We start from the raw sequence: 27,893 nt of genomic DNA, 5'->3' as shown, positions 1-27,893 counted from the left end.
CTAAATCCCTTGGAGGAGTTGTGAGAGATCCCTGGCCTCTTCTCTTCTGCCATCTCGCTCAAACATACGAATTATTTTTAACAACTCAGATTTACATTGATTTCCACTCTTTGTTTCACCCTCGACAAATACGTTGATTTCATCCTGTTTCTTATAGAGTAGAAATCGCCCGAAGCGGACATTAAAAGTTTCTTGACATTTCTCATTAGCATCAGGGAGCTCACTCTCTATTCATACAAAGAAAAGTTTTGCAAAGATACAAAGTGGATCCAATTGAATGGCTCGTTTGTAAGCCTGGATCCCTGCTGATATAGCATTTTCTGATGCCACTCTATTTGCATTTACATTCTTTATGAGTTGTCTCTGATAGAAGTAGCCCATGTCTCTAAGAAGAAGAGAATAATCTTCATCCATGGAATTGGCTTGTAATAGAATGTGACAGAATCTTTTACAATCTTGTAGTAGAAAGACTTGTGCACTTTTCTCAGAACCGAGGAACGCAACTGTTTTTCACCACATCTTCTGCAAGTTCTTGTGCTTGATCGAAGTCTGAATCCTTAAGCAGCAGAGCCAGGTAGGCCTTACACTCATAATTGATTGGCTCTTGGTGGATGACTCCCTTAAGTTTGGAAATTGCTTCTTCTTTGAGTTCTCTGCCTGCATCGTAGCGTGTGGCCACTGCATAAAGTGCCATAGCCAGCCCAGCACTGAATTCCTCATTTTTAGGATTTTCTAACAATGCTGCCTGGAAACAGCTTGCTGCCCACTCTCCGTATCGAAAACCAATCGCCATTAGGGACCAACCAATCATTCCACTAATCTCAGGAATAGTTGGGTAGATTGAGAGGGCTGAGAAAGAAACTGACTAATTGTGTCAGATTCGTCCAGGTATTGCTCTACCATTTCATAGTTGCACAAATGATAGTAGATCCAGGCGTAGTTACCAAAGAAAACCAACTTAAACCCTACCAAGTTGGTTTGTTGACCTTCTCCCTAAAACTCTTCAGTTGTCCTAGTACTTTCAAGGGCGTCCTGGTATCTTCCTTCCCACTGGTGTAAATAGGCCTGCAGAGCGTAAATTGTAGAATGGTTATTATAAGGCGTGTGTTGAAGTCTGAGGTCGAGACCTTGCTTCACGTGTCCTATATCAGTTTTGTCTTGCTCCTCAAGACTCCAGGTGAAGTGACACTGAAGCGTCTCCAGTCTCTCCTTCAAAGACTTGGAACTGCAATGAAAAGAAAGGCAGGGAGAAATATGTTATACATCTCTCACTTCTTCGGAACAGTCATCTGGACTTGTCAGCTTTGTGGTGATTCATTTCTATTCCGCAACCTGTGTGCAGCATTCTTTTTTCCCTTAAGTATGTGTATGTGATTGTGAGTATGAGAGTGGGTGTTAAGAAGAAGCTTGGATTCAGTTACTTAGAGCACTGGCAGGTGGTGAACTTTGAAACAGAGGGGAGGCAAATACCTGATCCAACTGTTTGGAGCCACTGAGAGATGGATAGGAGTTCAAGGGAATTGGAGGGGAGGGAGAAAATGTTAAAAAAACGAAAAATATAAGCCAAAATAGGCATTTTACTTCACACCTACAAAAATAAATAGATTAACAATCAATGCATTTTCCAGGTATAAATAAAAGAGCGTTAATGGAATATTCCTCCATGGGAAAGAAAAATATTGGACCCGGTCAGTGCCTTTCACTGCATGATATCCCAAAGGCAGAGACCAAAACACAAATTGTTAACTTAAACTGGGTTTGACAATTCCTACAATATATGAAGGATTAATTAATGAAATGGCATTTATATTCAGAGCATGCAAACAACAGCTACTTCTGGAACGAAGTGACTTCTTGCTAAGCATCTTTTAGGATCAAGCACCCTCAAACACCATTGTTGGGTTGAGCATTCAAGACCTCTTGTATATACTTTAGTATATACTTATATGTACTTTGTGGACTCGTGAGGTCATCCCTAGGACTTGCATGCTTCCGCTTAGAGACTGTTTTTTCTATTTAACTGCCTCTATTTAACTGTCTTAATATAAAAATATCAGTAAAGGTCAGTAAAATACCAGAATTGCTTTCTGCTGAGGGACTTTCTCTAGATTCCAGTCCATAGAAATTGTCTTCCATGAGCACCCATAGACCTGGCGTGTCGCGCAGTTTGGTGCTTACTTTCCCCCCATGTTAAAGCACAGTGGATGTTTCAGCACCCAGGCTAATGTGTTGCATAGCTAAATACATATAAGGTCCTAAAGGCGAAACTGATTGCAATGCAAATGCTTGTTAGATCTATCCTGCCTACCCCTTGAACATTATCAATCACATAGTTAAGTGCTATTGCTCTCTGTTGAGGGTGTCAAATGAAGTTATAAGGTGGTAATTGTTCATGATACAATTATGTGCTGGAGTCAAGGGTGTGATGAGGGGAAATAACAGTTGTTTGGTGGTGACATCTGTCAGTAGGGTGCGACTAGTTCAAGTGATCCCCAGTTAACCCCCCTGCAGACATACATGCTTCGTATCTTTGTTTAAGGATGCTTCATGTCTTTAAGACTTCCTCTTTATGCAGATGTCAGGCAACCAACAGGATTAAATGCCAGGCATCCGATTTGCTTAGGACTTCCCAGTGGGGGCTAATATGAATAATAATCAACTTGAAAGGGAAAAGATGGAAAAATGCAGTTACGAAGTGCATACACTTTCAGGGGTAAAACATAACAGTATCCCTCCGGTTAGACATTTGTTAGAGCCGCAGGCACTAAGCACTCAATTAGTAAACAAACAACATATGTCTATAGGTTTATTTGTACACGTGATGTTGACAGAAATTGTAATCACTACTTTTACTTTGTGAAAAAGTTTGTTTCCAGAGTAGCCACGTGCATGTCAAATAGCTAATTGTTTAATGTGGATGGTTCATGCTCAGTGAAAAATGCGGATATATTGGCACATGTTCGCCCCTCTGAACACCGATTTGTATTTTGGTGTCTGATTTTGGTCCCTACATGAACCCTGATTAGCTTTTTAAAAATTGCCCTCAAAAGATGCCTTTCATAAAGGAGAATAAAGATGTGAGACTCCTCATCACCATCAATAGACTGGGTCATCTTCCTACAGTCTGCTGTGGCATGTTGGGTGAAAACTGATGGACTAAAATGCAGCCCGAGTAACTAGCATTGGATATATGCAAGCATTCCAACAACACCTTTGTGTTTTCTCCGGTGTGATGGATTAAGTTCTATAGTCAAGTCAAGTCAAACCACTTTATTCGATTAATTAAAATCATAAAAGTATGCTATACATGTGCAAAAAACATTAAAAATTGGTTAAAAATGTAATATACAAGATAAAAATACAGTACAAGTTCATTAAAACAACATTAACAGTCATTTCCAAATTTAAAGCAATTGATTGAGCTACAATGTCATTGTATTAAAAAGGTTGGATTTCTTGTGCGGCTTTCTGTCTGTCCCTCTTATTTCTTACTGACGCGACAAGAAAGCTGGCGACACAAAACATAGTTACTGGAGATTCCAACAGTTGTAAATACAATAAAGCAGGTTTACACTGGATAAAATTTATTTTATTTAGTAGAGGAAGGATAAACCTTTTCCTGGCATCATGGTACAAAGGGCAAAAAAACATAAAGTGCATTGTGTCTTGGGGGTTAAAATCGTCACATTTACACGGGGCGGCGTCTTCAGGTCTACTCCAGCCCTCCAAATCCCAGAGTACAGAGTGTATTTGGTTAAGCCAGAATTTTGTCAGTAGCCATCTATGAAAAGAATTTGTCACTATAGACAAATAAGGTGACATCGCTGATGACAAGGTAACCAAAACATGGTTGTAAGTACAAGTGCTGTGCACACGTATCACATACAAATACGTTCTTAAGTAAGAACCAAACAATTTTTAGAGAAAATTCAAATAAAATGGTCAAAGTCCAAATGTAGTTTGCATCGTCATTTATCGTGCAGTCTTGATCAGTACAAACAAAGATACACAGATACACAGTGCATATTCGTCAATGCCGATCTTCTAAGCAGATAAGTAAATCGAAAGGCAATGCCCATTTAATTGTGTTTCCCTTGTTTCCAGGGTGTGCCTACTAGCTACCACCCCCTCCTGAGACCCCTCATGTAAGCTCTCTTTCTTCTTGACAATTGGTCCCACTTTACTCTGCAGCACCACCATTTGACGCATCACAGTGTGTTTGTTATGAAGCTTTGACTAGAGTGCAAACTAGTTTTACACACAAAGACCACATAACGCCGTAGTTTGGCGTACTGGTTGAAAAAGCGCTAAAACCCTAAGGTACCATCACGACTCGAGTGGCAGAATATGTAAACCACTCACGAAGATAAAGCTACAGCATTAATGCACCGGTATCTTACACAAATTAGCACATTAGTTTCGTGTTACCAACTCTTCTGTGTGCACAGAGAGGAGCACTGAGAGGGTAATTGTCACAAACATGCATGAATTGTAGGAAACATTTGGCATTCATCTGTTTGTTTGTGTCTTTTTTTCCCTCTCCTGCGGGTAATTGCTGGGGGCCGATAATTCATGAGTACCTTGCCTACAACCAGGTTTTTAATAATATTTTCCTGTTTGTGTTTATTTTTCACATTATTACCACCAGGTTAGGGTGAGCCTTAGCGCCCTCATACCACCGGGGTCTACACTTTGGTCCTGACAAATGCCTAGGAAATAACACATACATAGGCAGAAACATGTTGACCTCACCAAGCAGGGCTTAGCTGACACATCGATTCAGCTTTTCAACTGCCCACTCCGTTTTTAACCGTGCCAGGTTGGCCTACTAATAAACGTTTTTTAGGTTACAACCTGATCACTTCTAACTCACTCCACCCATCACTTACAGAATCACTAAACAACTCCGCAGTAACTCTGGCGTCAAAGCACACCAGGTTGATTTGGGGCCCTATGATGAAACAAGTCACCAACCAAGTTGGTGAGTGAGGGCCTTCTAAAATAATCTAATTTGATTCTTTTTTCATTTGTTCACTACTCCTCTCGTTGAGAGGTACACTCTTTTGTTGATCTGATTGTCTCAGCTGGTTCTCCATCTTTTTTCCAGTTATATGCAATAGCGCTTAGAGTTTCTTTGGTCTTTCCCGTATCAGCATGTTTAAGTGCGAGATCTGATCTTCTTCATGAAGCCAGGGTGCTGGCACAGCCTGAGATCCAATTGCTGACTGAGGATTAGTCATGCTCTAGGTCGGCTGTTAGGATAGACTGGTTGGATCTGAGGGTGTGGGTCCAGTCTGATTCTGCTATTTGGTTCGAGTTGCGGCTAAAGTTGATGGTTGGCTCTGGTTGGCTATGGTTTGCTGGATTTGGTCTATTGACATAGAAGTGTATGATTGAGTCGTCTGTCCATGTGAACGTGGTGAGGTGACCGAAGGCAATCTTGCTGCAGGCTGAGAAGACTAAGTTGAGTGTGAGCCTGGTGATGTGAGTCAGGCCTTGTATGAGCTGCATTAGTCCGATGTTGTTAAGGCTGCCCAAGAGGTCAGTGGTGTTGAGGTCTGATAGGTCATCGAGATGAATGTTGAGGTCGCTGAGCAGGAGGAAGTCATTGGGTCGTATGGTAATGAGAGTGAGGAGGTTGCTGAAGGTGCAGCGTGGTCCTAGTGGTCGGTGAACAAGGGTGGCTGATATGGTAGTGGAGTGGCTGAGATGCAGTTTGACATGCAGGTGTTCCATGAGCGTGGTTGGTTCTTCCGTTGAGGTAGTGAAGATGATGTGTCTTTATGGATGATTTCGAGGCCTCCTCCAGGTTTCTGTAGACTGTTGTGATGGACAATCTTGCTGCCAGGCAGGGGTGGCCACTGCGATTGCAGGGGTGAAAGACAGATATTTTTTTGACAAAGAAGATTTCCAGGGAGTGTGCATTGATGAGGTCCCATACCTCAGTGTCATGTTTGCAGATAGATCTGGTGTTAAGGAAAAATGCAGCTGATGATGGGTGTACTGTTCAGAGGCTGGCGTAAAGGAGATGCTGCAAGAGAAATGGCAGTGATCGCATGAGAAAGGTACTGCCAGTCAATGAGATGCAGTGAGGGGGCAGCAGTCTTGACGGCATCTGTTGTTGAGTGCCAGCAAGTCATTGGAAGAGTAGTGGTGGTGGCTGGATGGACCAGTATCAGTGGCGCTGGGCATGGTGCAGTCGCGGAGGGGCACAGATGGGCTTTCTGTTGGTACGCCAACAGCACAGATGTGCAGTGACCACCATAAAGTAGGTCGTAGGAGGGGGAGGAGTGCAGAGGGCTAGAAAGGGATGGGAAACCACAGCAGGAGAAGGCATGTTGAAGTAAAGGTAAGGAGAGGAGGGAGGGGGAGTTTGGAAAGATAGGATGGTCTCTGCAGCAAGGGTGACAGGAGGAGCAATATCAGAAGGAGCAGAAAGGAAAGAGAAATGGGCACCAATACAGGCACAAAAGACTGGAAAAGAGCACAAAAATGCACACAGAAGACTGAATAATGAAACAAGCAGAAGAGACAAGCAGTAACAAAAAATAGGCAGGCACAAAAGACAAAATTGCACTAAACCAAAAAAGCACAAAAGAACACAACAGCTGAAAAGAGAAACAAATGGGCACAGAAGACAAGTGAGCACAAAATACAAAAGGGCACTAAGCATAAGGGAAAAAGACCACAAGAGCCAGATAAGGCTAATGGGCACAAAAGGCAAAACAGGCACAGGCACCAAGCACAAAATTGCACAATAGGCGGAGTGCAGAAGCAAGAGTGTAGAGGAGTGAGTGACACCAGAGAGCACAGTGAAACAAGGAGAGGGAAAGAGACGACTCACAGCCAGGTGGGGCTTTGTGGCAGACGAACAGGTATGAAAGGACATTAGGCTGGTTGGAGAACCAGCTCAAGGGAAGAGGGAGCCGGAGCCTGGGCTCACAGTGAGGCAAACAAGGTAAGAATGGGTGGCCCCAAGAATAGATGAGTCAAGGAAGGTGAACTGGAAATATAATTTGACTCCTTTAATTGATGGAGGACAAACTGAAAAAATCGGAGATGGTCTGGCTATTGCAGCACATGAACAACAAGCATTTGCAATGCAATAGGCCTTGCAATTACGAGAGTTAGAGCTATTGGCATTGTAATTGAAAAATCCTTTTATTTAAGTGTGGTTTTTAAAACATAAATAAAAGGCATTGTCATAGAATGCAAATAGCTTAAACTCTCGCAAATGCAAGACCTATTGCGCGCAAATGCTTGTTACAGATCCCCATCTAGCTTTTTCCAATGAACAGTAGGGATTCCATACTCAGAGACTTTGGTTCAGTCCTTTTTGCAGTGGTTCATTTGTAAAAGAATAAGGCAAGGCCACTCCCAGTGTTATTGAATGTCAGGGTTCTGAATACCAAGTCAGAAAGCAAAATATCTCTTTGGTACAATCAGGACATCTCATTTATAACCCCACCATATACCAAAACAGAATCATCAGAGAATAAATTATAAGAAATATTATTTATTTCATATAATAAAAACACATTTGAATAAAAACCAATATGAGTTAAAACTGGAGTTTAAAACAATCTTTGCATGTCTTTTAGATACTCAATCCAAAAAAGGAAACATATAAATATAAATAAATATACAGTCCACAGTATTTATACGGGAAACATCCTTTACAACGAACTTTTACCACGCAAACCATTACAACGCATTGCGCTGGGGGGCGCTCTAGGATAGGGAATAGGTTTAATTTACTATCCAACACCTTCCCTAGTGTCCACATGGACTGGAGTTGGAATAGTAAATTAAACTATTCACTATCCAGCACCCCAAAGCGCTATGCGTTGTAAAGGTTTTCGTTGTAAAAACCGCATTGTAAAGGCATGCGTGGTAAAAGCATGCGTTGTAATGTCATACATCCTATTTATACACAAGACAAAAGCAGGATAAAAAAGACAAACACATTCCATATCAGTGAATAGAACCAGCAGTCACTGTTGGATTACCTGTCACAGTTGGGATATTTTTCTTATCTTTCTCACTAACTCTTAGATATCTAAGTGATCTAGTTTCTATACAAAAAGAGCATCAGCGCGTTTGGGTGGGTAGCCACTTAATCGAACCACCTTCTTTAGGATTGTTGATATCTCCCGACTATTCAATTGTGAAATCTTATCAGGTTAATTTTTTAAACACTGCAGCCCTTAAGACTCTTCAATATACTCTTTCTACAGACATGTAGCCGACTGAATTTGGCCCAATGTCCTAATAACAGTGTATTTTCAGATATTCTGTATGTTTAATAGATACCACACAGTACCTACAAGGATAAGAATAAAGGAGAATGTATCTATCTTCAGACTATCCTTTGTCTGTACATTTCTGTTTTCTCTATTTCCCAGATGCTTACTGTCCTCAGTGTCATACACAAATTCCTATATGATTTCGGGATGATAACATCAAAGGTTTCCTTTCTTTCTCCAGTGAAATCGCATGGACCGAACCTCCGTTCTGAATACCAAAGCCGCATAGTCCAGATTACACCTCATGCCTCTCGTCCACCAATGCACAGTCTACTCCTCTATCTCTTTCTTTCAGGTTCATTTCCATCATCCCTGCTTTCTTACTATGTCTCTGTTTTACAGTCTTTCTTGTCCCCTGTATTACCTGTTTATGCATTTTTGTCCCTCTTGCTCTGGGTCAAAATCTGATAAGGAAAAATAAGTGCCGGTCCCTCAAAAATTAGTGTTAGTCGGCCCCACCTGCAACCACCAGCTCAAATTAAGCACTGACTCTTCATCAATAGTCTCAAGCTTTGCTTCCACCCACCATAGCTTGCAACATGTAGCACTGGCTCAGTGTACTTCAGTCACTGGGTCTGTCTCTTCACCGTGAGTGAAGGTCTTTTGCTTGTGCACATTGCAAATGTTCCCAAAGGTAGCCTTATTTATAGGAAAGGCTGATATTCAATGCCTACTTTTATTTAGTGTTGTTTTAGTTATTTTTCTTGCAGACATGTGCACTTCATCTTTAGTCTTAGCATTTCCACTTATAATTATTTTTACAATTTGATTTTTTATTGAATTATTTCTTAAGGATTTAAGGCTGGAGAGTACTACAAATAACAGATGCTTAGAGTTGAAAGGAATTCACAAGGACCTCATGGGGATGAGGAGTGTGGGCCGCCTTACATCAGTTGTTGAACTACCAGGTCCTTCCAGGTCTGGTAGGATGCTAGCAGTGGTAGGGGTAGTCACATGCAGCATGCGACTAGGAGCAACAATGATCCTGTAGGTCTGGCCTGTCATCATTTCAGACCCACCTGCACACCCGCCAGCTTCTGTTATTAAGCCGGTGGGTCTGTGGATGCTGAGAACTCTCACCTTCCAGCCTCGAACACTCCAGGGCAGCCCACTGACTGATCCCTCCGCCACATACGCTGAGATATTAACACTTCCTGTTTTTTTGTTATTTATTTAATCATTGTTGACTTTTTATATATCAAGAACCTGGCTCAAAGGTATTAGAGCGCTTTACACTAGTATCAGATCACATTAAGCATTTTAGGGCATGGGAAGACGGAGTGATTTGACCAGATCTCAGCGTGTTGAGGCGAGGCCGGACTTGAACCTGGGCGACAACCCTGGCCCAAAGGCTCCCAAACTCAGTGTCCTTCCTTTCAGCTGACTATGGAAGAGTGGGGTTGAACTACTACAAACTTTATTTAGGCGCGCAGGCTACAAGCAGATCTCAGCAGCAAGCTCAACCGCTGTCCATCTCATTAAAGAGGGCCTGTTGACCTGGAGTCTTTCGACACCGTACTGGGCTTGAGACCTCGAAAGACGGCCTGGAGGGCAGGGAGCATCCCTAATCTAGCCAAAGCTCAATCAAACATCAGTAGCCCCAAGGAAGACTGAAAGTCCTCTAATTGTCAGTAATTACTAGCCTCTTAGCCTAAATTATTTACAGTGCCAATGGCAGCCACGTGCGCATATTTCTGTCTTACACCGTAGCTGCAATACAATTATCTAACTGTGCTCAACAGCAGAGGAATTTTCATAAAATATTTACAAGCAAGCGCTTGCGTGTTGAAGACGGCTGGGAATGTGAGGGGCCAGGCGTGCAAACGTCCATCGGGCTAGGGCATCTGGCTCCATGCACACCAATTGGTACATTGGACTCACGAGTATTGATTACCAACCAATTAAAAGCGTAATGAAAATAAGTGCAGGAGCAAAGGATTTTTGGAAACCCAGTAACAGATATTTGGGGTGAAAACATAATATCTTGTTTCATCTGCTGAGGAAAAGACCCTGTGTAGTGCTGAATGGGTATGTTAAATGTTTGCTCTACGAGGAGTTTACAAATACTGCCATGGGACTGAGCTGAATTAAAAGTGTGCAAACATTTGTGACAACAATTTTCAATTCTATTAAGGACACGGAGGCGAGGATTATGCTTTTCATTTCTTTGCTGATATGTTCTCAGCAGCCAATAAAAATAAAATAACCAAAACACTACAATACTCATGAGTACCTTACATGTCACATGACCAACCGTAGAGTGTCCCCTATATAAGCTCAGGTCAAGGTGACAGTGTCCTCTTTCTTTCAAATCATCAAACAGTTAAGTCCATACACAACAACTTGATCCTGAAGAACCATCCTTAATGCAGAAGAACCTCCGCTTGAAGAGACAACTCACAGCCCAACGGGGCTTCATATTCAAGAACTGGTTCCTGAACTGAGTTGAGTATCCTCTGAGGGAACGCGAAGGCCTTCCATCAATGTAGACCATCATGCTCTACTTGTTATCCGCACCAGAAAATGTAAAGTATAAACCGTACCACAGTTCGCCATCTCTTATATCTCACCATTAATCAGAAAGGGAAGGGAGAAAACATAAGAACATGTATTCAGTATGAAAATGCATAAACAACCATACAATGTAATTTACAATGTATATACATATGTATCATTGAGTGGGATAATCCCCACTTCTCCCCCAGAGCCTCCCCAGCTCTCGAGCCACCCCCCCCCTGATTTCCCTGAAATGACGATCAGCGCGCACGTCGCTCTGACGTCATTTCAGTGAAACCGAAACTGAAATGAGCCTAGAGGCTCATTTCAGTTTCCCTTTCTTCGTGCTCAGGGTGCTATCTCAGCCCCCTAAGCACGTAGAAAGACGGGAGAGGTATCATTGGAAAGGGGAGAATCTCCCCTTTCCAATGGTACATTGGAAAGGGGATCGCCACAGGAGGGCGATCCCCAACCAGGGATCCACCCACTAGACCCCAGGGAGGGGGGAGCGGCCCTTTGGGCAAGGGCCTTTGCTCCCCCCAATTCTATTTGGCAATCTTTAATCTTTTTGTCCCCCCTGGGGGGCAGATGGGGGCATAAGCCCCCAATCTGCCCCCCCCCCAGGGGGGCAAAAAGCCCACTAGACACCAGGGATTTTAGGATACATTTAAAATAAGGATGAGGGCTGCACAAAACGGGCATGCCCCTGCCCCCCCACAATTGTTACAGTCTTTCTCCCCCCCCTCCGGGGGGCAGATGGGGCATTGGCCCTCTAATCTGCCCCTTCGGGGGGGGGGGCAGAAAGCCCACTAAACACCAGGGATTTCTTTTTTGGAAGTTTTTTTAGGGTGGAGGCTGCCCAAAATGAGCATGCCCATGCCCCCACGCACCTGCCATAATTGTTACAGTCTTTCTTCCCCCCCTGTGGGGCAGATGGGGCATTGTCCCCTAATCTGCCCCTTTGGGGGGGCAGAAAGCCCACTAAACACCAGGGTTTTGTTTTTGACTTTTTTTTAGGGTGTGGGCTGCCCGAAACAGGCACCCCAATGCCCCGACCCACCTGCCACCATTACAGCCTTTCTGCCCCCCCATGGGGGGCAAAGGGAAGCAGTAGCCCCCAATCTGCCCCCCCTCCGGGGGGGGGGGGGGCAAAAAGCCCACTAGACACCAGTGATTTTTTTTGGGCACATTTTTATTAGGGTGGGGGCAGCGGCATGCCCAAATTGGGCAGGCCCCACCCTAATTAAAATTTTCCCCAAAAACTCCCTGACATCTAGTGGACTTTCTGACCCCTCTGGGGAGCAAAGGGTGGCATTACCCCCCAATCTGTGGCAAAAAGCCCTCTAGATGGCAGGGATGTTTTTTGGGCAAATTTGAAATAGGGTGGGGCTGCCCAAAACGTGCATGCCCATGCCCCCACCCCCTCCCCTGCAACAATTACAGCCTTCCTGCCCCCTGGGGGGCAGATGGGGCAGTAGCCCCCAATCTGCCCCCCTGGGGGGCAAAAAGCCCACTAGACACTAGGGTTTTTTTTTGGCAAATTTTTATTAGGTTGGGGCATTGGCATGCCCGTTTTGTTCAGACCCCACCTTAATTAAAATTTGCTCAAAAAAATACCTGGCATCTAATAGGCTTTCTGCCCCTCTGGGGGGCAGATGGGGGCATTAGCCTACAATCTGCCCCCTCCCCCCAGGGGGGCAAAAAGCCCACTTGACGCCAACGATTACGCTGGCTTTTTAATGTGTGGAGGTGGGGGCTGCCTAGAATGGGCATACCAATGCCCCCACCCCCCCAAAAAAAATAGCCACAGTGCTTCTGCCCCCCTTGGGAGCATATCGGGGCAACCCCACCCCCGAAATCGCCACCCAGGGCGGCAGAAAGCCGACAAGACACAGATATTTTTTGAGCAATATTCCTACCTGTGGATTTTGGGCCCTAGCGCAGCCAGCAAATAGGAAAACCTAGCAAACCTGTACATTTTTGAAAACTAGACACACAGGGAAATCCAGAATGGGGTGACTTGACTGGCTCTCACAAGGTTCTAATACCCAGAATCCCTTGCAAACCTAAAGAATCTGCTAAAAAAATACATTTTACTCACATTTCTGTGTTGGAAAGTTCTGGAATCTGCGTGTATCCACAAAATTCCACCCATCCCATGTTCCCCAAAGCCTTATGAGAAAAATAGTACCTCACTTGTGTGGGTAGGCCTAGTGCCCATGACAGGCAAGAGCCAAAAACCTATTGAGGCGAAATCAAAATTACCTAACAATACAACCTGGTTTTGCAAGGGGGAGGTCCCATGAGTTTTTGGACCCGGGCTTGGTGGCCATCTAGGGAAACCTACCAAACCCACACATTTCTGAAAACTAGTCACCCGGGGAGTCCAGCGAGGTATGGCATGCATGGGTCTCCCAACGTTTTCCTACCCAGAATCCCCTGCAAACCTCAAATTTAGCTGAAAAAAATAACTTTTTTCTCAAATTTCTGTGTGGGAAAGTTCTGGAATCTACATGGATCCACAAATTTCATCCCAAACAGAGTTCCCCAAGGTCTCCCGATAAAAATGATACCTCACTCGCATGGGTGGGTCAAGTACACGCGACATGCAAGGGCCCAAAACCTATTGAGGCAACATCTAAATGACCTATCACAAAACAACCTGGTTTTGCAAAGGGGGTCACCTGGGTTTTTGTCCCTGGGCTGGGCGGCCATCTTGGGAAACTACCAAACCCAAACATTTCTGAAAACTAGACACCCGGGGGAGTCCAGCGAGGTATGGCATGTGTGGGTCCCCCAACGTTTTCCTACCCAGAATTCTCTGCAAACCTCAAATTTAGGTTAAAAAAACACGTTTCCATTAATTTTTGCATGGGATCTCCGTGCCGGCACAAATATCCTACCACCCAGCGTTCCGCTTATTCTCCCGAGTAAAATGATACATCACTTGTGTGGGTGGGCCAAAGGCCTGTGACTAGGAAAACCCCAGAACAGTGGTATTTACAACAAAGCTCCAAGAATTCTAAACGCTACATTTTTTAAAAAACACATTTTTATCCAGTTCTGCTTTGGACACCCACAAAAGTGAGATATCGTTTTACTCGGGACACTAAGGGGGACGCTGTGGGGTTGGAAATTTGTGCCGGCAAGGTGATTCCCCACATAAATATGTGGAAAATGTGTTTTTTTTACCGAAATGTGAGGTTTGCAGAGAATTCTGGGTAGGAAACCGTTGGGGGACCCACGCATGCCATTCCTCGCTTGTTTTGCAAGGGAGGGTCACCTGAGTTTTTGTCCCCGGGCTCGGCAGCCATCTTGGGAAACTACCAAACCCAAACATTTCTCGAAACTAGACACCAGGGGAAGTCCAGTGAGGTATGGTTTGTGTGGGTCCCTCATCATTCTCGTACCCAGAATCTACTGCAAGCATCAAATTTCACTAAAAAAATCACTTTTTTCTCAGATTTCTGTGTGGTAAAGTTATGGAATCTGCGTGGATCCTCAAATTTCCTCCCGCCCAGCGTTCCCCCAGGTCTCCCGATAAAAATGATACCTCACTTGCGTGGGTAGGCATAGTAGCTGCAGAAGGAAAAGGCCCAAATCGTACGGTGGAGACTTTAAAATTACCTATAGCAAAACAACCTGTTTTTTGGGGGGGCACCTGAGTTTTTTGCTCCGGGCTCGGTGGCCATCTTGGGAAACTACCAAACCCAAACATTTCTGAAAACTAGACACCCGGGGGAGTCCAACGAGGTATGGCATGCGTAGGACCCCCAATGTTTTCCTACCTAGAATATAGGTTTACAAGGGATTCTGGGTAACAGAACCCGGTGGGAAGCAATTAAGTCACCCCAACCTGGATTCCCCACGGTGTCTACTTTTAAAAAATGTATAGGTTTGCTAGGTTTCCCTAGGTGCCGGCCGAGCTAGGGTACAAAAACTACAGCTAGGCACTCTTCCAAAAAAATGGTCATTTTTGACTGCGAAAATTGAGGTGTGACCGCGTTGTGTTTTGCGCCGTTTCCTGTCACATCGGGAGACTTAGTGTAATTCAGATTTGTAAAGCAGCTGTTATTACCTATTGAGTTTTGATGCGTTTCTGCCTTCCAAATGAAAGACATTGTGTAAAAAAGAAGTCATTTTGAAAAATGACCAATAATTCTCATGCTAGTATAAGTATTCCCAATTTTGAAAATGTGCAAATATATACTGTTTCTGAACTCTATAATTTGTACACAATTCAGACATACATAGGTGTCTTTCATACCGATTTTTCCATGTGTACATTTTCCCAGAATAATTGTTCTATACCCGGTACATAATGAAATACCATTGCAAGTTGCTGCTCAGTTTTTGGCTCTGGGTTCGTCGGGTTCTTGGTGAACCTACAAGTCCTATATATACCCACAACCAGAAAGGTCCAACGGATGTAACAGTATATTGTTTTCAAAGAGCTGTCATAATTACAAGAAGTTACAGGTGAAAACATTGAGAAAAAAAGGCTGTTTTTTTCAACAAATTTTCAATTTTTCCAATATTTAACTGTTAGTTTCTATAAAGAAACCTTCATGGATTTAGATAAATGACCCCTTTCTGAATTCAGAATTTTGTCTACTTTACCAAACTTTATAACTCTCCGGGATCCATTATTGCTTTTCATACCATTAACTGGAAGGAGGTTAAAAGCACTAAAAATAGCAAAAATAGGAAATGCCCCAGAAAAATGCCAAAACTGTGTGAAAATGTTGGTTCTCTGACAAAAGACTGTCATTCCCTAAAAGCTGGGAAAATGGTGATTTAAGCCCCACAAACCCTTTTTTGATAACATTTGCAGGAAAAAACCCAGAGGCTTTCATCTGCAGCCCATGTTTCCCATTTTTCTGAAAAAAAAACCTTTTTACTGGATTTTGCTTAATTTCTGGGACCCCTCCAACGGAATGCACAAACCCTGGGTACCTTTAGAATCCCCATGATGTTGGAAGAAATGGACGCAAAATTGGCGTGGATACCTTATGTGGTCAAAAAGGTACAGGGGCATAAGGATGCACTACCCCAAATAGCCAAAAAAAAAGGCTTAGCACAGGAGGGGAAAAGGCCTAGCAGCAAAGGGGTTAAAAGAATTGAAAAATCTTGTCACAAATGTTTGCAAATGTTGCAAATGTTTTATTCTATGTAAGGACAGGAGGCTCCAATGCTGCTTTTTTAAAGATAGCTACCACCACAGATGCCACATTAACAATATGCTTATAGTAAAAGGATTTAAATGTGGTCTCTGTTGACCAATCAGATGCTGAGAGGCTGACCCATACAGAGAAAGCCTTAGACGCCATAGCCCCTCGAGCTGAATGGGTTCAAATATTGATACATCTATACCCCCTTCGCTCATGAGCCAGTGGACCCATCTTGACAAGGGGGCTGGGGTCATCAGGCGAAAAGGATTTTGCAGCACAATTAGCAATTGTCCTTTCATTTCTGCTCAAAATGTAGCCGTACTCACCCGGAGTCTTTTAAGCACTGTACAACAAACAGCTTAGGAATTGGTAAGATACCGAAGAGTTCTTACACTTAGTCTGCCTTGTGATCTCCAAAGGCACACTCTCTGGGAAAAACCTACATTCCACTAGATCTTAAGTGTGGACATCTGAGACCCTTATGCATGACACCAGGAAAAGTAGCATGGTCAATTTGGAAGATAGCTGTTTTCTTGACAGATGCATATTGGGAGGCCAGGCTTCCAAGAATCTTAGGACGGAAGACACACCCCTTAACTCTGAGTACTTGGGAAAAGGGGGTTTGGCCATCCAGATACCCCCGAGCAGTTTACATACTAAAGGATGATACCCAACCTGTTGTAAATTGGCAGCGATTGGGTTAGCATTTGCTGAAGCTACGCGAGTTTTCATTTGTTATGTTGACCATTCTCAGAGGCTATTTTGTATTCATGGCCTTCATTTTGTATGTCTACATTACCTCGTTGTCACCATGTGCCTTGTGCCATTTTTCCCCTGACTTGGTGCAACCTGCTGTGTTGACCGACTACCGAGACATCTTGGACGTGGAGAGGAATCCAGCCATCACACAGCCTGGAACATCGAGATATCATCTAAGACCATGAAAAGAATCTGTTGTGAAGAAGACTGGTTGAGCTACCGCCCGGGGTTAGTGAAACATAATGCCGAAATGGCAAGGGAAATCAGCCCTGCTTAGTGTAGTGACACCCGTCTTGACCCTTGGTAAAGAAATCAACGGCTGCCCCTTGGGCTCAGCGCTCATTTGCTAAGTTTTTGCAGGAAAAGCTTCTTCACGTTGCTGCCAAAATGAAAAGCAAGAAGATAATTTGTGTTGTAAGTTTTGCTGTTGCTATGGTGGTTATAGCGACAACAGCCTGGTTTGTGGAAAGAATGGCCCCAGTATGAAAATATTTGCTTGTCACTACTCCTGTTCCGCATTTCCATTTTACTCTTCCATAACATGAGCAAAAGCACCAACAAACTTATCTGAATAACACTTTCATCCAGATGCTACACTATACGCACAATGCTACGAACATTACGAACTGTTGGGTGTGCGGGATGCTACCGGCTCATCAAAAGGAAGGAGGAACACCTCTTATTCCTCTTCCTTTTTCTCATAATGGTTCTTGCTATGCTTGCTATGTGCTTTTATTCACTCCAAGATGGCCATCAAAAGGTGGACTTCTCTTTTGCCTCAACAAAGTTTGTCATCAGGATAAAGATGGTTACCCACAAACGGAAGGGACTAAATTGGAGTGGAAAGAATACCGACCGGACAACGAATCCTCACCGTACATCTTTACCAAGACAAGAACAACAAATATGACTGATTTATTTGTAATTTCTGTTATTAAAGCTAAAGCAGATCTATGTATTAAAAATGAAGGGACAATCCCAGTTGGGGAAAGTGAATGCACTACTGTTCTAGCATTTGATGAAAAGAATAATAATACGTTTGTGACTTCACATAATTCTTTTTTCATTTGTGGTAATAAAGGTTATCACCGACTTCCAATGGGATGGTCCGGGGTATGTTATGTATCATTTTTACTGCCATCTGTGTTTATAGCACTGTCCATATTCAACCCAAAAATGTCCATGTACCATTCTCAGGATGAATTTCAGCAGCAATTTTATGTAATTTAGAAATTGCACTATATACTGAGGGCGAGTTATCAGGTACAAACACACAACAACTACTTCCGATAATGCGACATGCACCACCTCGATCAGCTAACATAACATCTAGAACCATTCTGTTCTGGAGCGCTACAATCCTAGTAGTTTGAAGCTCCTCTGTAATGTTTCCTAATGCCATAGCAGTCTGATTAGCAACAGTTTCTACAATACGTGTTGATCGTCTTACTTTCCTACTATTCAAGGCAGCACCCACAAAAGGAAATAGACCTAAATTAATTACGACATATTGTTGTAGTGATGTGTCAGTTTGTTCTACTTCATCTATGTTTATGGTTCTCCTACCTCTATTTACAAGTAAATCATGAAATAATACAAAGTCTTTATGATACATCTTAGGTGCTAGAAAGTTGATAATCAAAGAGACGTGTGCCTTAGTGGGATCCACTTCCTGTTGAGAGCACCAACTACACCATTGTTTCTGAGCTGATGAGTATGGCTTGTGGGTGATAGCTGACCATGCTTCGCAAATAAATCTGTTAGCGTCTCTTGAAACCCTGGGATCTTCTATCCGTCCCTGAAATGCACCAGGCTACCAGAGGGATTTGCCCTGATTCTATCAGTGGACGAGGGGCTTTCAGAGGATCCAGCAACAGATTCCGCAGCTGTGGAAGAAGGATCGGCACCGCACAGAGCATCTCCAGAGGTACTGGGAACCATGCCAGCGTTCTCCAGAGTGGGACGTTGAGTTTGTGCCAGAACTCTGGGAATCATCATGAATGAAGGAAAGGCATAACACAGCGATGCCAGCTAGTCCTGCAGAAACGCATCCGTGGCCAGAGCCTCCAGATCCATACAGCAGCTGTAAAAGGCAGAAAGCTATCTTTTGAGGCGAGATGCGAACAGGTCTAATTGGCAGGGCCCCCAAAGATTGTTCAGTGACCCGGGGGAGGAGTCTCCAGTCACTGATCAGGCCTTCATGTGGTCCAACCACCACAACATCTCCAACCTCTCCTCCTTGGAGAGCGGAATCTGTTCTGTGTACCCAAGGTCATTTGGAGATGCCGAATCTGGAGCTGTTGGAACACTCAATAGTGAAGGGGACCCAGGTAGATTGCCTAAATTGCGCAAAATAAACCTCAACTCTCTCTTGATAGACCTGACTTACTGAGCTGGAAGGAGGAGCTGGCAACTCTGTGAGTTGATCAGAAAACTCAAAAACGTGATCGATTGAGCTTGAATTAAAATAGATTTTTGTGGATTTACAATAAATCAGAGACTGTTGATTTCCCATTAGAGATGGGTCATCACCAGTTGAGGGCAAAGAGCCATGATGATGATGTCGTCCAAGAATTTGATCAGACACTCCCTGTGCTCTCAATGATTCCACTACTGGACGAAGGAGTTTCATGAAGCACCAAGGTGCTGATGAGAGGTCGAAGGGAAGGACTCGTACCAAACTCGCTGCCAGTGGAATTGTAGAAAGCATTGATGAGGTGCTTAGTTGGGAACAGACAGATACCCATCTTTCAGGTCCAGGCGGACCATCCAGACCCCCTCCTGAAGGAGGCTTTGCAGAAGATGGATGCCTTTCATCTTGAAAAATGCCGATATACTACCCATCCATTGAAATCCTTTCCATTTAAAACTAGCCTGGATCCACCCCCCTTCTTGACTAGTAAGATGCTGCTGATAAAGCCCCGGGGGTGAGGGTCTGTGGCCACTATGGACCCTTTCCTTAGCAGAGAATCAATCTCTTCAGGGATAAAGTCCTGATCTTGTTGGGAAAAATACATCTGGGGGGGGAACCCTGACTGGGGGAGTCGAAAATCTCTAGCTTGTACTCCTGCATCTTGCGAGATCATGTGGCAAGTGTGTATAAAAAACTGTATCTTGCCCCCAAACATTACTTCTGCACACAGAATCAGTCTCACATATATTTCTGGCATCCTGCGGACTGCCCTGATTTCCTATTTATGTTCTCTTCCGGAATCTGTTTTTGGCCCAGTGGGTTGAGTAGGAGGAGTTATTATTGTAGTTTGTGTCCTAGTAGCCTCCTCGTTGGTGGTGGCATTTACCACGCAGTGGCGCCTTGGCTGTAACCATGCCTGAACGACCGCCCACAGTATCATCCGGCCCTGCTGAAAACCCTGCAGGAAGCTCATTTGAGGGATCCCTGAGCCTTATCCGACCCACTAAAGGGTGGCTCCAGCAACACTGACTCGCATCTTGTGGCTACATTTACGGGCTTCAGAAATATGAGAAAAGTAATTGAAATTGTACTATGATGCAGATATTTCATTGATTTTTAAATAAAAAACTAAGCAATATCCAATTTACCAAGTCCTACTGGGTCCAATCAGTATCACTATCAGATCTGTGGGTGCACAAACATTTACTTACAAAGTACACCTAGAGCTCGGTCCAGGAGCCGTGTAGTTCCTAAAAGATTTAGGTTATCCCCATTGGACCTGTCTCTTCCTCTTCTTTGTGCATTTAGATTAGCTGTAAACATTCTCAATAAGAATGGCAGACCAGGAATAAACGTTTATTGTTCTACTTCAAGAATATTAATACAGAAATACATAGGCAGGACTATCAATTCAATATTAAAAAAGCATATATCATAAGCTGCAGAAAGAACTCAGTAAAGTTGTACTGAAAATACAGCGTAGATTCAACTTCTAAGAAATGGAAAAGGTGAACCCCAAGCAGCGGAAAATCATGCCCCTTTATGGGACTTTACACAAAGTATTTCATATTTATACTACACAAATAAATGGTTCACATGGTATGCATCAAATGAGAACAATCTAGTAGAAACCTTTCTCTTTCAGCAACCAACCCATCCCGAACTGAGCATCAGGACGGGGAGGGCCACTGCTGTTGATTGGCAGCAGGGAGCTGTGTGCTTAAGTTTAACATGTGCATGTCTCTTTGGCTGGCCATCTTGCATTAAAAGTTGAGCAAACAGTGTGTCCTTTAAAAGAATGGGTCGTACCTTTCTTAGAGAAATCGAAATTCTTTGTCTCACGGTGAAGTATGATAGAATCTCTTTAGGGGATTGCCACTTGACCACTCGAATATCTATGAAGAGTATGGTGTTTTTATGAATTGTTATGAATGTGATGCCTGATATTTCTTGTATCTAGGGATTCCTATGTGTGCATTGATAGCGTCTATTTTTCCAGTTTATTATTAAATTACCTTTTTAGCAATAATGGAGCTCACCAGTTGTGGGGCGATGTCTCAAAACAAAATACTAAATGTAGAGTTCTTAAAACTTGGAACTGTACATGTCTATCCAATTGAATGAAATTTGCATAAACGGTACCTGATTCTGTGGACCTTATGAAAAGTACTAGGTTCTGTATTGGACCTTTTGTATATCGAGTGTAAAATTGGAAATTATTGAACCGTCTACGAGGTTGTTGATTCTAAATTCAGTTTTTGTCTATAACAGATTGGCCACGGGTGTATTTCAAATGTGCTGTGTCTTCCCCACTCCCTTGGCGTGAGAGCCCTGATGAAGGTGTGCCCTTAGATCTGGGCCCTGCACCGAAACGCGCGTTGGCGTTACGTTTTTCTGGGGTCCTGCCTTATCGATCTGGACTCTCTAGCAGCTTGCTACGAAGACTCCGCAGGATCCTATTCTTGTGTCACTCTGGGGATTACGTTGAGGAACTTGTATATAGTGTTTGGTGTATAAGGGAATGCTTGTGTGTGAATGAATGAGAAGATAGTGGATGTATGTTGTGAGGTTGATGTGGGGTCTTCATATTATGTGTATTTATTGATGTATGTTTTATGAATTGATGTATTATGTTATCAAATATCTTGGATAAAATGTGTGCAAACAAAATATGAGAAAAAGAAAATAAAGATTTTGTACATTTATACTTGAAGTTTATCCCGCCCTGTGACCTTTTTGTCGCCCTTTGGTGAGTTCCATGTTGTGCATTGAAATTATTGGACTCCTTATGGGCCATTGCTTGATCCGCTTGGGTGGACTTTTTCCCTTGCAGTAGTGTAATTTTCCCATTGACGTCTGCCCTATCCTTTTCAGGGGGCCCCTTTTGTATTGGTTGGCCATCTTGTGTCACCCAGCCAGACATGACTATTTTAAACCTCTCTAAACCAGCTGAGACAGCTGGGTTAGAGAAAGTACAGACCTCCTGTGCTTTTCAGAGCGACAAGAGAGGCAACTTCCTCCAATCCTGGTTCCTCCATGCTGGTTAACAGCAGGAGAGGAGCACCAGGATTGGCTTAGGATTTGGGAGGATGCCTTGTGGAGAGAATACCAATAGAGGAGAATGTAACTCTCGCGTAGGAAAGTCAGATTATTGTATTGTATTTAATTTATTACATTTTTCTGTGCCATCCATTCTACCACCCTTAGTATATGCCAACTGCCTCCGCAAATCCCACACAGTGTTTGAAGTGAATTTATAAAGTCAGATATTTCTTTGACTTATTGCTTTATTTGCAGCCAGGACAGCTCAGGAATGAATTCACCTTAACAATGCAGGCAGATAAAAACAAGCACCCCACTCTGCCCTGCGGCAGACAAGGGTTCTTGGTTTCATACCGTGCTAACTTTCAGGAATAGAAACCTGGTGCTAACTTTCGTTTCACCAGGAATAGAAACCTTGCACTTTGATAAGAAACGTCTCTGTGTGATTTCACTCCACTTGAGACAATCCTGTGCAAGTGTCAACTTTCAACCAAGAGGCAATGACTCAGACATTCCTTCACCCTTAGTAAACACATATAAGCAGGTGACGGGCGATACATCATCCTCCGATATAAGGCATCTGCTAACTCACAATGCAAACGTAAGCAATCAGTGCCTGCTTCTTCGAATACAAAAAAATGCCAGCACTATTGCAAAGTCCTTGATTATGTACATAATCACAGTGTGTTAATATTCTATTGTTCCCAGAATTAATCCTTCAGCGTCTCTGCTAATAATCTTGCAAATGATTAGAACAAGTACAAGGAGTCCAAGAACGGGCGGAGCATTAGAGACACATTACTATGACCCAAATACAGCACTGAACAGATAGGCCAAAATGGCTAAACTGGCTTCCAGGCACTGATTGCTCATAATCTGTAAGTGAGCACTGTGAAGAAATAAAATGAAAACTCCTACTCATTCAAATCAAATCAAATCAAATAAAGCTTTATTCGGTTATAGAGAAAACATCCATAAAAGCACAATATATTTACATCTGGATAAAAAGAATGCGGTTAAAAAGGAAGTAAAATATCATAACAATGACAGATTTCTCCCATAGGAAAGTACTTTTAACTCCTGATATGGAAGCTACGACAATTGGAGTATAAGATGCTAATACACGTACACCGAATGAAACAATACAATCAATTTAGGAGCTTACAGGTTAAAAACTTCGAAATACCAAAGTTGATACAAAGGTGCAGCAGATTATGGGCAATGGCAAAACAGACCAACCTTGTTATCAAAGAAGAAACAGGCCATTATTTCTCTAGATACTGCCTATGCTTAACGGCCAATTTCAGGAAGTTTGCTATCGATTTGGCAAAAGGTTCAGCGTCTAGAAATTGAAGGGCAAGAAATGCCGGGCGACACCTGCGTAGGCCCATGATTTTTAAAATGGGAGTAAGCCACTGTTTCCTCAAGTCCTGATAGAATTTGCAAAACAGTATTGTATGGATCGTAGTTTGGGGGGAACTATCTTCACAAGGGCAAGGTTGAAGGAATTTTTCCCAGGTGTTCATTTAAGGGAAGGTGACCAGATGATGAAAAATGTGTAGTCTTAGCCTGGTTAGCAAGAGTCTTTCATAGCCCGAAAACTCAAAAGTTAAATAGGGCTGGACCGTCATGGATGTTTGAATTTGTAGTGAGTGTTGCACTGTGGCTTTGGAAACCTCACTAGACAGTCGTTGGGATTCAAGATGGGTCAAGCAAGCCTTTTAAAACCGCTTCCTTGGTATTACTGCAATTGTGAAAGGAGAAATGTAATACTGTTGCATGCCAAGGTCGCTGAAGAATTGCCTAACATATGCTATCCAGGTGATTTTGTGAGCCTTGTCGAGGGAGATACAGTCCTCAATGAATTCCCTGCAGAGAGAGGTTTCACTGGACGACCATATGCGGTGCCACAAAAGAAGGGGTTGGATCCTTATCATATCTGTTATGTAAGTCAATCCCAATTCCACGTGACATGCGTAGGTCGAAGTACCCTGCGGGACAGCTAGGAGGAATCTTAAAAAGTTGTTTTCCACCCTTTGCACCTCCTCAACCTTGTTAAATCCCCAAACCCTAGCCCCATATATTGCACTTGAAATACATTTTGCCCTATAGATTTCAAGGAGTTCTACCGTGGGGCGCCTGCCTAATTTAACCAAGGCAGCTGTTGTCCTCTTAAAAGTAAGTTTCCTTGATTTAATGTCAAACTTCCAGGAGCATTTGTGATCGAGCATTTGTGATCGCATACTACGCCCAAGTAAGGATACGTGATTGTGCTCTCCAGTTTTTGATTTTCAATATTGGGTGTGAGTTTGACTGCTGTGTTTTGTGTGCATTCGACGTGTGGCACCTATATTATAACCACCACTGGTGCAAGAGCCATATCAGACACTATATTGGATCAGAGTATACCACATTCATTCAACTGTGATGCCTATAGCTCAGACTTTGTCAGAGTAAATTCATGAAGGGCAGGTACCACAGCTGGGAAACAACAGGAGGCAATCCCTGCTCACTTCTCCTGACTTGTGCTGTGTTTCAAGAAGGTGTTAGCTGTGAGGTATGAGTGCAGCCTGAGTCTGCATGGGAGATAACCTTTCCTCATTAAACTGATTGCTCCTAGAGGTGTGCAGCTGGAGTGATGTCAATGAGCTGCTTTACAAAGAACATTAATGCAAATTTCATATGGTGCAGCTGACATTCAGACTTAGAGAGACGTAGGACAGTCATTTATTCAACAGTGCTGTGTACCATGGACCTTGTATCAAGAAAAACTCTGTTATGTGGAAAGTTTTTAGTTCACACTGCCTGGCGTTTACCCGGTGACAGTGATGGAAGCCTCCATATGTCAACAAAGGTGAGTGCTTAAAGCAAGCAAGGAAAATCAACATACCATCATCTAAAAAACGAACTATTGAGGCTTATCTGTTTTTGCACCTGCTGTATTCTTTACAGAAGGCGGGTATATCACTTGTGAACTCCTGTAATTGTTTGCTGGATGTGTAGGCAATGGCTCAGACACCTCCCCTTGGCTGACCGTTGACACCTGCATAGGATTGTCTCCATGGTAGTGGAAATCACACAGTGACGTTCCATTACTGCATTCATGGTTTCTATTCCTGAGAAACTAAACGTTATCAGCGTATGAAACCAAGGTTCCCGTATCTGCCACAGGTGAACTAATCCCTGAGCTGTACTGGCTGCAAATAATGCAATAACTCAAAGAAATATTCGATTATATGAAATCACTTGGTGCGATCTCTTTTCCCTAATGTGTAGAGTTTAACATTCTTCAAGCTTATACGACAATTTTTTGCATTTCTTTCATCTTGGATGTGACATCACAGCATACCAGATGATCACTGTCGCTGGTATTATTTTCATTGTAATAAAGAATTCTTCACTTTGGAATGAAAAGAGTAAACTTTCCCAGAACCATGGAGCAAGATGTGCCTCTTCAAGGACAATGTAACTTGCTCAGATCAAGCAACGGTAGTAGAATGGGAGAGAATCTGCGAATGTATTCTGTAGTAAAATGTTTCTTCTTGCTTGTTCTCATTTGGTGCATGCCCTGGGAACCATGTATTTGTGTAGTCGATGTATGAAATCCCTTGTCTAAAGTTCTATTAAAGGGGACGCTTTTCCTCTGTTTGGGGTTCACCTTTTCCCTTTCTTAAAAAAGGTGAATCCTTGCTGGATTATCAGTATAACTTTCCTGAGTTCTTCCTGTAACTTATGATATTTGCTTTTATACTAATGAATTGATGGTTCAGTCTATGCATTTCTTTATTTATATTCTTGAAATAAAACTTTAAACTTTAGTCCTGGTCGCTCATTCTTAATGTGAATGTTTACAGCTGATCCAAATGCATACATTATACGAAAAAGAGACTGGCCCAATGGGGAGAACATAAGTGCATTAGATACTATACCACCCATGGGCCAAGCAATCGGTGCATTTTGTAAGTAAATGAGACACAGGCTTGCACGCTGACAGATCTGTTAGAAGAGCTGATGGATCCGAATGGATCTGTCCGGTACTGATTGGACCTAGTTGGACATGGATATCGACTCGGCAGCATGTGAAAAGAAATCTGTGCTACTTACTTCGCCACTTGAACAATGTTGTTTAGTTTTGTTTTTTAAAACAAGTTAAAAAATATCTCCATCATAGTACCATTTCGGGTCATCTTCCTCATATTTCTGAAGCCCTTATGCCAAATGTGGCCACAAGATGTGAGTCGGTGTTACCGGAGTAGCCCTCCAAATCTTTCCTCTGTGGTTTCTTCTCTGGGTCCACCCATGTGTACCCTATTCCCTCTTCCATTTAATCAAGATCTTACTCTGGCAATATTGCAAACATCTGGGAGTATTGTAGGTTTAAAGACTTCTCCAATAACCCTTTCTGTGCATGCACTGTCTTAGCCAAACCCTCTCCTCCTTGTTCAAGCAATTTGTCCTCCATCAATGACAGGAGTTAAATTATATTCCCACACTTCATAATTTCCAGTTCAACTTCCTTATCTCTTCTTTTCTTGTGGCCAACCATTCTTAACTTTGTATCTGCCTTAGAGCCCAAGGTCCAGCACCCACTTACCTTGGACGTGTCCTTCGACCAATCTATGGCCCTTTTGGACCATGTTGTCTGCCACAAGACCCTGCCTTCCTGCCCTCCCCCTCTACCCCTCTCCTTCTGCTCTCACTCTCACTTCTGCACTCTGCCTTCTGTGTTCTTTTGTGATTGGCATCTGTGCCCATTTTGTCTTTTTTGCCAGTTTACCTTCTCTAGCTCTTGTGCTCTTTGAGCCCTTAGTGTCTTTCTGTCTTTCATGCTCACTTGTCTTCTGTGCCAGTTTCTGTCTTTTTGGCTCTTGTTCTCTTTTGTGCTTTTTTTCCTTTAGTGCCCGTTTTTCTTTTGCCTTTCTTTTGTGCCCGCTTGTCTCTTCTGCCGTTTCAATGCTCCTTTCCAGTATTTTGTGCCCGTTCTGTTGTCTTTCTGCTCTTTCTGCTTTTGCTCCTCCTGTCTCCCCCTCTTCTCCCCTCCCGGCAGGGCTTCCCTGCCTCCCATCCACACTTTTCTTACTTCACTCTCCCCTCTCCCTAACTGGTCTGTCTTGTGCGTTTTTCTGCTGTGATTTCCCGTCCCTCTCTAGCCCTTGCACTTTTCCCCCTATTACAAAGCCACAGCAAAGGCCACGGACCCTGGTCCATCCAACCCTCACTGGTCCACTTCCAATGACTCAATGACTTGCTAGCACCCATCACCGGATGCTGTCTCAACTGCTGTCCCTGCTCCTTACCTCATCTCACAACCTTTCTCATATGATCACTGCTATTTCCCTTCTAGCATCTCCCCACGCTATGCTCTGCACACCCCTCACCACGCATCGCCTGCATGCTCCTCAACATCAGACCTCTCTGCAAACATGCCATTGAGGTATCAGACTTTATCAGCACAGACTCCCAGGACATCCTCTTTCTCACGAAATATGACTCAGATTGTCATCCATCCCTGCCATTGCAGGGGACATCCCTCCCAGCTACAAGGTTGTCTGTTGCAACAGGCCACCCCCCTTGGCTACAAGATCGACCACTGCAAGAGGATCCACAAACCAAGAGAAGGCTTCACAATCATCCACAAAGGTACCATCACCTGCACAAACCAACCATACTCATTGAACACTTGCACTTCGAACTGCATATCAGCCA

General features: G+C 43.3%; 1 pseudogene; it reads right to left on the bottom strand.

Annotated features, from left to right (window-relative positions):
• On the bottom strand, positions 1-27,489 carry LOC147734801 (interferon-induced protein with tetratricopeptide repeats 5-like; annotated as a pseudogene).
• Between the last annotated feature and the right edge of the window lie 404 nt (positions 27,490-27,893).

The sequence above is a fragment of the Lissotriton vulgaris genome, chromosome 1_2 (assembly GCF_964263255.1).
Source record: "Lissotriton vulgaris chromosome 1_2, aLisVul1.2, whole genome shotgun sequence".
NCBI lineage: Eukaryota > Metazoa > Chordata > Amphibia > Caudata > Salamandridae > Lissotriton > Lissotriton vulgaris.
This window is presented reverse-complemented; position numbering and strand designations above follow the sequence as displayed.